Source organism: Caretta caretta, chromosome 2 (genome assembly GCF_965140235.1).
Source record: "Caretta caretta isolate rCarCar2 chromosome 2, rCarCar1.hap1, whole genome shotgun sequence".
NCBI lineage: Eukaryota > Metazoa > Chordata > Testudines > Cheloniidae > Caretta > Caretta caretta.
Genome location: NC_134207.1, coordinates 70008141 through 70022021, shown reverse-complemented (window position 1 = coordinate 70022021; position 13881 = coordinate 70008141).

The following is a 13881-nucleotide window of genomic DNA, read 5'->3' as shown; positions in this document are numbered from 1 at the left end:
AAAAGTGTCCAACTAAGCATAAGATAAAAGACAACAGGCAGATATAGACAGCTGGCTGAGCAGAAGGAAATAGTGGAACAGTATTGGTCAGCATGGTAGCCAGAGGTGCCATCACATCTTTGTGCAGAAGTTTAGTGGTCTAGTGGAAAGCTTCCTATCTTGTATGCAAGTGGCCAGAGGTTCAAAATGTCCAGCTAATCTCTTCTAAGGAAGGATGGGCCAGTGGCTTGGGTGCTAACCTGGGCTTCAGGTCTCTGCTTCGTCCTAGACTCCTGCATGACCATGTGCACAAATCTTTGTGCTTCAGCTCCTAATCTATATAACTAGGTTAACAGTACTTCAAGGGGAGTGGTGAGGACAACATTTAAAAAGAAGTCTGAGGCACTCAGATACTATGGTGATGGTGGGCCAGAAAAGTACCCAAGGCTGCTAAAAATGCAGTCATTTTTGCTCACAGAGTTGTGCTCTCTGATCTCTACCTTATTCAGCTCATAAATGTACAGAACAGTCAAATGAGTATTTAAAACTGCATTAACAGACCAGGATACCAATAAATACCATTAAGGGATTACATACATAGCTGAGGAAATAATAATCCCCATTTGTTTCTCTTAGAGCCACATCTGCTGGTAGGACAAGTACTAGCCAGTATAGATTAGCAACTGAGTCATAAAGTCACTATCTTGTAATTCTAAACATGCCTTATCAGGTGATTCAGAAAAAAATTAGGAACAGACTATAAATAATAATTGAATGAAATGTTTGACCCCCAGGTAGCATGAAAGTGAAAAGTATTTCATAAATCCTGGAGAGAGGCGAGGGTCATCTCCTGTGTAGCCACCTAACATGGGTCTCTATAGGAACAAAGGCTCTTAGCTGGAGTGGAGTTAAGAAGATCGGTATGCTGAGAATGTCTGAATGTAATCCAGTATAACCCAAGATTAGTTGATTGATTAGTACTGAGAAGCAGGTGTGGCGTTTCTGCCTTTTGTCTCTTCATCCAAACATTTTAAATACTCATCCTGATTAGAGATGGGACCAAACTATAACTCCGAATATCAACAACCTTAGGCCTTTTTAGGGGGTTGGGGTACAAAATCCAGATCCCAACTGCATAACTGGACCTTCTTCTTACACTAGCTTGGTCCAGAACCCTCTATTCAAATGTCCCAGTATTTGTGGGTTCTCAAAACCTAGACCTGAATTGGGATCGAAATTTGAGGAGTAGAGCCTCTCCGTATATTAGGCTGGATCAGAACCCTAATTGGAAGAAACAAAATTTGGATCTGGGTTTTGTAGACCCACAAATATTGGAACTTAGTTGGGCCCACCTCCAGTCTTGAGCAGTGCTTGTATTTCCAACTTATCAACGTAAACTAACAAATCCACTTCTCTTTCTACTTTAGTATTGCCGCACATATGGCACGTAGGATGTCATCCTGTTCTAAGCCCCTCTGATAGGAGATCCCTTGGGCTTCTACTTAGGAACAGTAAACAATGCAATGGTCTTCTTTATTGCTGCTATACTGATTGTTACCAGCAAGAATAAATAAGAGACATTTCGGTATTACAAATTTTTACACCATTCTAGAATTCATCTCTCTTAAAGCTACTCTGTGGAACTGAATTCCTTGCAGTTTTGTATGTTGATAATTAACCTATGGAATTCAGTGGCTAAGAATAGCAAAATATCTCTTGTAGCCTTACACTACCAGTGTAGGCTAGTCTATTTTTAAGATATTTCTTCAGGTTGTGGCTTATAAGCTTCATGTTTACACGATAGCAAAAAAAGAATAAAATCTATCTACTGGTGTTTGAACAGGGTTCATTGTATGTTGCTGTATCAGTTACAGAATGATCTCATCTAATGAGAATGCCAGTTATGAAGATAGGAATCCTTTACATCCAACCCAAGGGAGAGAGGAAGAAAACTTTTGTCACATCTCTACAACCCAACTGACAAGGACGGCTCCCAACTATCCCTGGTTCAGTGAAAGGTGACCTACAAAGCTGAAAAAAATTGGACGTGCTCTCTATTTTCAAAGTGTAGAAAAAGACCTGAGATTTTTTTTCTTGTACATTTCCCCCCCACTGCTTGTTTTTTGTATTGAAGACAAGACCTGACCTTCTAATCAGAGTCTTGCAGGAACCAGTGAAACAATGTCACATAAGAGTGAAAGTTGAGCAACTGAGGGGAAAGGACTTTTAGAGTCACTGTTTGAAATTTTTTGGGTGTGTTGACTGTTTGTTAGAATCTATGTAACTTAAATGGGTAATGACTATTTTGAAGAAAGGATGTCAGATGTAACACCTCTGCCTCCTCCATTAAAGTGTAAAAGCACACAATACACATTCTCTGCTGTGCCTCTCACACATCAACCTCCTAGCCTGGGGGAGAAGGGGAGGGGCTAAAGAGGTCTTAAGCAATTTTGTGCCCTAATGATCTTGGGCTGCTCTGTGGCCCCAGGGGTAATTCAGACACTTGTAGGGACTTATGATAGTGTCCTGTGACTGCTCTGTGCAGCATTGCCCGGAACCTCTGTTGCACTCTGTGCTGTGACCCTGCCCCCACTGTGCACTTGCTGCCCTCCTACAGCATGTCTGGTACACCATGGCTTGCCAGGAGGTCTTCAGAAAGTAGCCTTATGATTCTTGTCCTGCGGAGATCCAGGCCTTCAGAGCCCCTCTATGCTGCTCCAGCTTAGATTTCACCAATTATCTAGTGTAAACTCCTTGGGTACTATAACACCCTTAACATGGAATCACAGTACTTTGGTATGTCTTGCCACCCAGGAAAGCACACCTTTGTGTATATGGTCCCTTACATCACGAATCACAGCAATATTCAGGTTACTTTCAACCCCAATGGGCCATTCACTTACCCCATGTCAGTTGCACCTTAGATCTCACACCAGTGACAACACTTGTAGCCAATCCTGTAACTAACTATACACAGATTTATTAAATAGGAAAAGGAGATGAGTTATTTACAAGGTTAAAGCAGGTGAACATATACACACAAATGAGGTACAATTTTAAATTTCAGAGTAATAAAAGCTTCTATGATAAACAAGCTCTAAATGTCCTTTAGGGCTAAGCAGTGGCATTCTCTTGCTTATGCCTAGAAAACTTGCTCCTCAGAATTCCAAATGGCATAGAGATGCAGTTCCTTCTCATTATGGGTTTTTATTCTCTTCCCCACTTCTGCTCTGAACTGCAAATTCAGGGATTGCCTACACTTACAGTGCTGCAGCTGTGCTACTGTAGCACTTCCTTAGACACTACCTATGCCGCCAGGAGAACTTCTTTTAAGCAACATATTTATACCGACATAAGTCTATAGTGTAGACCAGGGCTCAGCTGCTGGGAGGAATTCACTTGCATGACTCCACTTCGGGGGGGGCATGAAGAGAGCGTAAACAGTCTTTTGACCTCTTCAATGTTCCGCACTAGTCCATCTGGTGTTGATGGGCCTTCCTTGCTGGCCAGGAGAAAACACCTTCTGTTGGAGACCAGCGCTTTGTCTCTCTCCTGTCTGGTGATTTGCAGTTACAGAGGCTTATGGTGCAGATACTTAAATATTACCTTACAATATGGGATACAGCTGCTATCAGAGAGATTAATGCATGCAACAATTTACCAGCATTCAATAAAGTCTAAACACAGTCTGATAATTCTAATTCCTATTTTAACAACACTAACACACAGGTGAGCCAGACTGATTCCCGCTGTGTTTGTCAATGCTCAGCTGAGGCATGAGGACCTTGGCATGAGCTGGCACTTAGTCTGACAGTGTCACAGGCCTAGGCACAAGGCCATTTTGTCCCTAAGAAGTGGCTCCAATGATGTGACAGTGCATTTGAACTTAAAACATTCATCTGTGGATGAGATTTTCAGTGAGTGACTAAGGTCTTTTCTATGTACCTGTAGTACCACTTTAACTACACTGGTAGTTAACAGTTAAAGGGCTGGTCTACACATTTTATAGTACTCTAACTTGCTGGCTCGGGGGGGGGGTGGTGAAAAATCACCCCCCTGAGCGCAGCAAGTCTGAGCGCTTTAAAGCGCTAGTATAGACAGGCTCTGAGCACTGGGAGCCACATTCCCAGCGCTCGGAGCTAATGCGCTTGTGGGGGTGGATTACCAGGAGCTTGCATGCGACCACACTCACACTTCAACCCGCTGCTGCGGGAACGTTCCCCCGACAGCGCTTTGAAGTTTCCAGTGTAGCCAGGCCCCTAGTGTTACAGCCTTCCGAGTGTGGATACAGCTACACCAGTATAAAAGTGCTTATACTAGTATAGCTTATTCTTGCATGGGAAGTGGAATGAGCTATACCAGTGTATATATACCAGTATAACTCCATCTACACTTGGGGTTTTACTATAATTATTTTGATTAAAAAAATCAGATTAGATATAATTATTTTGATTAAAAAAATCACCAACATAGTTATGCCAGTATAAAAGCTGTATGTAGACCGGGCCTGAGTGCTCTTTTTATAGAAGAGAAAGGCAGAAGTGTGTGTGTGTGTTTGTTTTTAAGGTACAGAGAGTACAGAGTTTCAGCAACTGCTTCTGTTTCTTACAAGCAGTGGTAAGATTGCAGTGAAGTTTCACAAGTTAAATTTTCAATCAATATTTCTTTAGAACACAATATAAAACAGACATTTGATATTTGGATGGTTGTTTGAAAAAAACCAAACATCATTTTCTTTGACAATTCTATTTTTTAAAAATACTTTCAGAACGAGGTATTTATATTTTTTATTTCAACTTCCTTCTTAAGAGACACTTCCATGAAGTTTACCAGTGATAATCTATTGAAGAGGCACATGGTAGAACACTAAATCTTCAGAAACAAATGATATCCATGCCACTTCCCTTCTTTACCATCATTTGGTCTTTCAGTTTATTATATGTGGTATTTTCATAACCTTAGTTGTGCTCCCTGAACTCAATGGTAAAAGTCCCATTGACTTAAATGGGAGCAGATTTAGGACAATATTCAACACTTTTGAAAATCCCACTACATGTGTCTGGATTGGTATTGATTGTTCTATCTGTTTAATTTAAGGCCAGATCCTGCATGCTGCTGAGTGCCCTCAGCACCACTTCAGGCTGTTTCTTGTATATAGATTCTTCTCTCCCCAGCCCACTCCTTATTTTGAGTTCAGAACCAATAAATGGGGAAAATTCTATGCAGAAAAGGAATTAGTAGCTTGTAGAATTCACTGCCTTGGGTGGTTATAAATGCAATGCTGTGGTTGTATTTTTAAAAAATGCTGGACAATTAAATGACCACTAGTAATATCTGAGATAACACTAATCCAGTCTCCTGTTGCCCTGTGAACATAAACTGCTCACTTGTGGTATCAAGAACATTTTTTCCAGGTACAGAATTGCACTGCACAATTCCAGAATTCTGTAGTACAAATAAGTACATTGAGGAAGGGAAAGAGGGTTCATCTTCCTCTGAAGCATCCTTTATTGACAACTAACTGAAGCACAACTCCTGGATCAATGAACTGATGAGCTGGGCTTTTTCCTATAAAGACAAGTTCCTAAACAAGAGTGCCATTTATTTGTTAAAATTTCAAAAAGATCTCGTTATTATCCCTTTGAATCTGAGCTAGTGATCTCTCTTTTTTCAGGCTGCAGCCACACGACCTCATCCCAGACAAGCAGGGTTGGGCCACCTGGAACAGAGGGTGCTGCAACAAATGCTGTTGGTCATGGGCGGCGGGTATTGAAGGCAGGGGAAGGCTGAGCCTCCCCAAACAGCCTTGCGTGGCCCTGCCCACGCTCCACACCCAGGTCCCTTCCTGCTTCCCTGCACTGTGCTGTGGGGGGTCTCTTCCCTCATGGCTGGAGCTAATGGGGGCCGGCCTGCGCTCTGGGGCTGGGGGCGGGAGCCATGCCGTGCGCCCACCGGGTGTTCTGGGGCTGGGGGCGATGGGCATGCTGCCCACCTGGCGTGCTGCGGGGGCGGGAGGAGGGCACTTCAATCACCCAGCGCTCCAGGGCGTCCCACCTGCTTACCGGCCCTGCGCTCCAGGGCCGGGGGGGGAGGGGGTTGCGCCACCTGCCCAGCGCGCTGGGGGTGGCGGGGTGCTTGGGCAGCCCAGGGCTGGGGAGGAGTCTGGTGGCTGTGTGGGCATGGGGGGGGGCTATGGGCTTTGGCAGGAGGGGCGGGGCCTCGGGCAGAAGGGGTGGGGCAGGCCAGGGGCTTATCCCCTGCCCATGCTGTTGGTGATTCAGTACAGTAGGTGCAACTCCACCCACTGAGTCAATACTGAACCAATGTTCTACCAGGGTGATGTCATGGTGCTGCTGGAGGAGCCGGTCTTTCAGATGAGAAAAAAGAGAGAACTGATAAGGAAAGACCCCATGATGCTTTTCACAAGAAGTGAGGTGCAAACCTCAGTAGCTGACCAAATTTCAGCATGAGTAATTACATTCTGCCGCCTTAAGTCTTCTCAATAGTTCCCTTGGCTCTAGTATTTTTCTTTGCCGGTTCTCCTCAACTGCTGTGTAGACGGCTGTGAGTTGTTAAGCCGCTGCGGTGTCTGTGCCTGAGGGGGTGTCTGCACGACTGGTGCTACAGCTGCCGCTATGCGGGTGCGGAGCCATAGTTTAGAGCAGTGGTCTCCAACCCTTTTACGCCCAAGATCACTTTTTGAATTTAAGGGCAACACAGGATCTACCCTGCCCCTTCCCTGAGGCCCCGCCCCACTCACTCCATCCCCTCCTCTCTCTGTTGCTCGCGCTCCCCCACCCTCACTCACTTTTTCTGGGGCTGGGGCAGGGGGTTGGGGTTCAGGAAGGGTTGCAGGCTCTGGGCTGGGGCCAAAGGGTTCACAGTGTGGGAGGGGGCTCCAGGCTGAGCCTGGGGCAGGGGATTGGGGTGCAGGAGGGGGTGAGGGGTGCTAGCTCCGGGAGGGAGTTTGGGTGCAGCAGGGGGCTCCGGGCTGGGGCAGAGTGTTGGGTGCAGGGTGCTGGCTCTGTGACAGGGGTCAGGGCTGGGGCATGGGGTGCTTGGTCCGGGAAGGGGCTCAGGGCTGGGGGTTTGGGGTGCGGCCTCCCACTGGGCGGCACTTACCGCTAGTGGCTCCCAATCAGTGGTGCTGTGGCACAGCCAGGCTAAGGCAGGCTCCCTGACTGCCCCGACCCCATGCCGCTCCCGGAAGGGGCCAACGCACCCCCGCTGCCCCAGGACGGGAGAGGGGCAAGAGACATGTGGCTCTGCATGCTGCCCCTCTCTGCAGGCACTGCCCCCCAGCTCCCATTGGCCACAGTTCCCTGTTCCTGGCAAATGGGAGCCGTGGGGGGTGGTGCTTGCAGGCAGGAGTAGGGCACCGAGACCCACCCTGCGCTCCCCACCCATGGGGCTATGCTGGCCGCTTCTGGAGACAGCGATCGACTGGATGGTGACCACTGGTTAAGATGCTTCCTACATCGAGAAGAGTTTTTCCCCCATCAAACTAGATAATCCACCTCCCCAAGTGGCGATAGCTACATCAATGGAAGAATTCTTCTGTTGACCAAGCTGTGTCTACACCAGGGTAATATTGTGAATTTTTCACACCTTGAGTACCCCCAGCCCTGCTCCACCCCCAGCCCAGCTCTGGTCCTAGCCCCAGCCCTGCCCTCATTCCCTCTCTGCCCCGGGCCAGCCCTGCCTCTAGCCCCAGCAACTACCCCATCCCCCATTCCACCCTCAGTTCCACCATCAGCCCAAGCTCCTCTGCTGAGCCAACTGTGCAGTAATGGGAGGGGGCAGGGACAGATTCCATTACTGGTAAGGTGGGGCACAACAGGAAATGTTTGGGCCCCACTGTGCTAGACATTCTTGGTCCCTCCGAATTTCCAGGCCAGGGGAGAAACTGGTTTTGCAGTTCTGTCTTCAGACACTAGATGCTGATGTTGAGTGCAGTTCAGACTGCCACCAGCAGAGGCTGCTGGTCTGGACTGTTCCTTATCATCTCTTGTGCTGGTTGTGCAGAGGGGAAAGAAGGACCTTATGGAGTGGGGTGGGGTGGGTGGCAAGGCTGCTGAGGTCCTGCTGCAAAGGCAGGTCCGACTCACCCCCTTTATTCCCTGTATAGTGCTGCATAGGGAAGCAGCAAAGGTGAGTGGTGGGGACAGGAAGGGCAGAAAGGACCCCAAGATCATGTGCCCTGCCATCTACAGGCCAATTGCCTCTCCCCCTCCTCCACGCTTGCTGGGATCCACTACAAGGGCAGGGGAATGGAAAAGGAACCGTGTTCGGGGGAGTCAGTTGGCTGAGGGCAGACACAGAAGCGGGGGAGGTAGCTGGGAAGAGAGCAGGGGCAGTCCCTAGGGTTGGGGAGAAGAAGTTGGTCGGTGCAGGGAGGTGCTGGGGAAGCATCCTGCCCATCAGTCAGTAGTAAAGGAAGGAGCTTCTTCCTTAGGGTTGCCAGGCATCCAGTTTTGACCGGAATGCCCGTCGAAAAGGACACTGTCAGCTCCGGTCAGTGCTGCTGACCAGGCCATTAAAAGTCTGGTTGGCGGTACAGGCAGGCTCCCTACCTGGCTCCGTGCGGCTCCTGGAAAGCTGCTGGCATCTCCCTCTGGCTCCTAGGCAGAGGGATGGCCATGGGTGCTGTGCGTGCTGCGCCCTCCCACAATGCCAGTTCAGCAGCTCCTGTTGGCCAGGAACCGTGACCAATGGGAGCTGAGGGGGGGCGGTGCTTGCAGGGGCGGGCACTGTGCAGAGCCACATGGTTGTGCCTCGGCCTGGGAGCCAGAGGGAGATGCTGGCAGCTTCCCGGGAGCCGTCTGAGGTAAGCCCTGCCCGCAGCCCACTCCCCAAACCCCCTCCCACACCTCAACCCCCTGCCCCAGCCCTGAGCCCCCTTCCGAAACTAAACCCCAGCCCCATTCCAGAGCCCACACCCCGCACCCTTTCCCACACCCCAACCCCCTGCCTCACCTGGAGCCCTCTCCTGCACCCCAAACCCCTCACCCCCCCACATCCCAATCCCCGCCCCAGCCTGGATCCCACTCCCACACCCTGAACCCCTCATTTCTGGCCCCACCCTGGAGTCCGCACCCCCAGCCCAGAGCCCATACCCCTTCCTGCACCCCAACCTCCTGCCCCAACATGGCTCCCTCTCCTGCACCCCCAACCCCCACATCTCTGGCCCCACCCCAGAGCCTGCAACCGCAGCCGGAGCCCTCACCCCCTCTCGCACCCCAAACCCCTACCCCAGCCCAGTGAAAACAAGCAAGTGAGCGAGGGTTGGGGAGAGTGAGCGATGGAGGGAGTGGGGATGGAGGGAGCCGGGGGGCCCTTGGAGAGGTGGCGGGATGGGTCAGGGGGTGAGTCAAGGGTGTTTGGTCTTCTGCAAATGGAAAGTTGGCAACCCTATTTCCCCTCCTCCTTGTATGTATATTATGTATTTCAGGTTCTCTCCTGAAATGCACATGTGCAAAAGGGGCAGATCCCCCTGAGAGCTCACAAACAGAAAGTAGAACCCCAAAAAAATGTTTAAAGTCAAATCAAATCTCATGACTGTTCAACTAAACTCAGGCTTTTTGTGTCTGTTTTTTGACTGATTATATTTGAATGTATAGGATTCGCAGTACTGCTATGTAAGTAAGAGAGCATGAGCTTTCGTGAGCTACAGCTCACTTCAGCTGTAGCTCACGAAAGCTCATGCTCAAATAAATTGGTTAGTCTCTAAGGTGCCACAAGTACTCCTTTTCTTTTTGCGAATACAGACTAACACGGCTGTTACTCTGAAACCTGTAAGTAAGAGAATGACACAATGAATTTAAAATAATCAAAAAGAGAGAGACTCCATAATTGTTTGTGTTCTCTCTTTTACTCTGGTGTAACTCAATTGAGTTAATCCTAATTTACATCCCGACAAAGTGTGAGGAGAATTGGGTCAATTGTTTCTATATTGCTGATAGTTACATAATATGGCTGAAGAACCTTTAGTTTGGCAATTGTACTGTGGATAGTACACTTTTAACCCTAACTCCTCAGAAGGGGTCTGCACTATCCATTATTACTTGTCTCTATTCAGTTCAAGTTCGTGGTGATAAATCTAGTTTATAAGGCACTTACAAAGATGGGTGTGGTGTGCTGATAGCTTTCATGATTAAATGCTTTCCTGTGTCAAATATAGCCTATAATATACTACAAACAGGCAGTCGATTTTTATACAAACTGATCTGGCTGCTATCAGACTCTCTGACATTTTATATGAATACTTAAAATAAATCCAGAAACAGGAAAGAAAGTACAGAATTATTGTTTTAAGCTAACTGCGAGGGCTTATCTTCAAAGTGGCAGAGTTTCTATTGTATTTAGAGAAACTGCTAACTACAGGTTTCAGAGTAGCAGCCATGTTAGTCTGTATTCGCAAAAAGAAAAGGAGTACTTGTGGCACCTTAGAGACTAACTACACTGGCATAAAGGTTTGTAGCAATGTGCGAGACTGGAATTAAAAGTCCAGGCCCAGTTTTCACTTCTAAAATGTAGACCCGCTAATTCCCTTTTTGTTTGAATGTGAAGACTGTACGAAGTCATTGCATTATTATTGTTGGTTTTTAAGTTTACTAACTTTGGACCAAATCCTAGTCCTGCTGCAGTCAGTGGGAGTTTTGCCATTGAGTCCAGTGGGGCTGGGATTTGGCAGTGTGTTTTCAAACCCATATGGCTGGTAAAACACTGCAGTCCATTTAGGGACAAGACGTTTAAGCCAAGATTTTCAGATGTGACTAGTGATATTTGTGTGCCGTAAATATTGGTTGCCAACCTGAGACTGTTTAGGGGCCTGATTTTTAGAAAATGTTGAACACCCAATCTTCTGAAAATCAGGCCCCTTCAAGAAAGAGGGGCAATCAGAATTTTACTAAGGGAGGGGCTCAGGTCAAGTGTTCCTGTGGGTCCTTTTGGGTCCCAGTCTCACTACAGTCCCCAGCGCATGCACACAGTTTTACAGGAAATGATGCACAGGGGCAAAAGCATAGATCAACCCTGAACAATATTGCCATTGTGCAGGCACCAACCCTCCATCTTCGTAGTCCACAGCCTCTGGAAACTGGGGCGTCTCAGCATGTTGGAGCCTGTCATAGCACAGGGGGCCCAGCCTGCCGTGATGTAGGGCAGGGGGTCTCTCCTGGGACCTGCCAGTCCCCACCCTGCCCAGGCAGTCAAGGCCTGAGCCACCCAGCTTCAGGAAGCATGGCCCCAGGGTTTCCTCTCCCCTGGGGAAGGCTGACTGAAGGCTAGGCCAGCTCCCCCTGCCCCATGTGACTTGAAAGGTCCTGGGGAATGGAAGCCCCAGGGCCATGATTCCTGGACCTGGGTGGCTCAGGCCACGGCTGATTGAAGTGGCTGAAGCCCGACTCGGGACTCCAGGAGACTCCCTGCCTCACACCCCAGCAGCCAGGCCTGTGCTGTGCTGGGCTTCCATATACCGAGGGGCCACCACTTCCAGCTGTTGCCTCTGCGGCCTCTGTTACCTATGGCTATGGAAGAGCTCAGCCCTCCCCACTTGTGCCCCTGCTTCAAGTTGTCTCAGGTTGGGCCAAAAACTAGGGGGCACAAAATCACTAGTCAACTTTGAAAATGTGGACTTGAGCCCCTAAAATGTTGGACAGAGAGTAGGCACACTAGTAAGGATGAGAGGATGGTTATATTCTCTGTAATAAGATGTATTGCGAAACTGAACCCATCATCTAGCTAAAAATGAAATGTATTCAATAACAAATGTTTTAATGAGACTGGGCTAATAGGGTTGAGCTTGTAACTGGAGTGCACTTGATCTGGGGTGTCTGTCTATGGAATTCAAATCTGTGAGGCTATCTGAGTTGATTTATGCCTTTCTGACTATCCTCCACAAACCAAAAATGGCTGCTGTGGCCTTTCGGTGCCAAATTTCAAACGTAAGGAATTAAGCAACCATTGTAACTTTGAGCTAGATCTGGATTTGGCAATTTAATCCCTGGAAAAAACTGTGGGTTCTTTTAAAAAGTCACAAAAAGTGAAAGTTGGAGGGCTTAAAATCCACATGAAACCACAGAGTGAAAAGTATTGCATGAAACTCCATCCAAAACAAGAAACAGCCCTACTCTTTTCTTGTTAATGTCATACCTTCCTGTTTGCTATTCTTTTGGGCCTTGATCCTGCAAACATTACCCGAAGGCATAGGTATGAGAGTAGTCCCATAGAAGTAAATGGAAACACTTGCATGCAAGATGTTATTCCTTTATGTAAGTGTTTGCAGGATCAGGCCCATAGTTACTACAATATAATCATATTCGCTGGAAGTTGGAAATAGAATAAAGAAATCAAAACAAAATTCTACTTGGTTGCTGCCCTCTATCGCAGTGGCTCTCAATGTCTCCAGACTACTGTGTCCCTTTCAGGAGTCTGATTTGTCTTGCGTACCCCAGGTTTCACCTCACTTAAAAACTACTAGCTTACAAAATCAGACATAAAAATACAACAGTGTCACAGCACACTGTTATTGAAAAATTGCTTACTTTCTCATTTTTACCATAAAATTATAAAATAAAGCAGTCAAAATATAAATATTGTACTTACATTTCAGTGTATAGTATATCGAGCAGCATAAACAAGTCATCGTCTGTATGACATTTTAGTTTGTACTGACTTTTCAGGTGCTTTTTATGTAGCGTGTTGTAAAATTAAGCAAATATCTAGGTGAGTTGATGTACCCCCTGGAAGACCTCTGATTACCCTCATGGGTACACATACCCCTGGTTGAGAACCACTGCCCTATAGCTTTAGTAAGGGACATTCATGATGAGGTGAGTTGTGCAAAGTAAAGAAATGCAGTTTGGCCTCAGCTGATCAATCTGTACAGGATTTCATTTTAATTGGTCAGACATGGCTAGTTTGGCTCAATAAAAGAGCAAGGGGGATAAACAGACAGATAAGAATTTTATAATAGAAGGCATAAAATAGGTAAGAGCATTCCCCAATAACAAGACACATTCCACCAATTTGTTTTATATTTTTGAAGTGGGGAAAACTCTACTCTCTAGAACTGATTCCCACTCCGATTCAACACCCTCTAGTCACTCTCTAGTAGCTGAAACACAGTTGGCTGCTTCTTCTCCCAGGTATAACGTTTTCAGCTATGGGGAAGGTATGACAACATTTCTTGTCTGTTTTTTCCTTATGTGGTGGTCTTATCAAGCCTCTGCTTAAAGATAATGGTTATGTGGTACTAATCTGATGCATTTTGTTTATGCACCACCAACATCATCACTGGTGTAAACAGATTTCTGGGAACTGGTTAATTAATGCCAGAGAGCCACCAGGGACCTTATATAGACTATTAGTCATCAACAGAAATGTTGAGCACAACCCAAACTACAGCACTTTCCCTTACAATTAAAATTGTAGGTAAGCCCCTTTGGCAAACTGGAGCAGATGGGAATGGGCTGAGGGTTAGAGGAAAAGATGCCTGACTGAGAAAGCTCCAAACTCCACACAAACAAACAAATTCATCTGATGAAGTGAGCTGTAGCTCACGAAAGCTTATGCTCAAATAAATTTGTTAGTCTCTAAGGTGCCGCAAGTACTCCTTTTCTTTTTGCGGATACAGACTAACACGGCTGCTACTCTGAAAGAAATTTAGGAACTCCACAGTGCAATGCATATTCAGATACAGGAGTGAATTGGGAGTGGCTTTTCAATCATGCAGACCTTAGGATGTCTGTGGTAGTGAGGCACTGTAGGCTGCTGGCCTGTCCCCTCAACCCAGTGAAGAACCAGGGCCATACCCAAGTCTGTTTCAGGCCCTTTTTTCTCAGTGCTTCTACTTTATTTCATCCAGCTAACACAAATTCAGCACATCATTTGGCTCTTCCT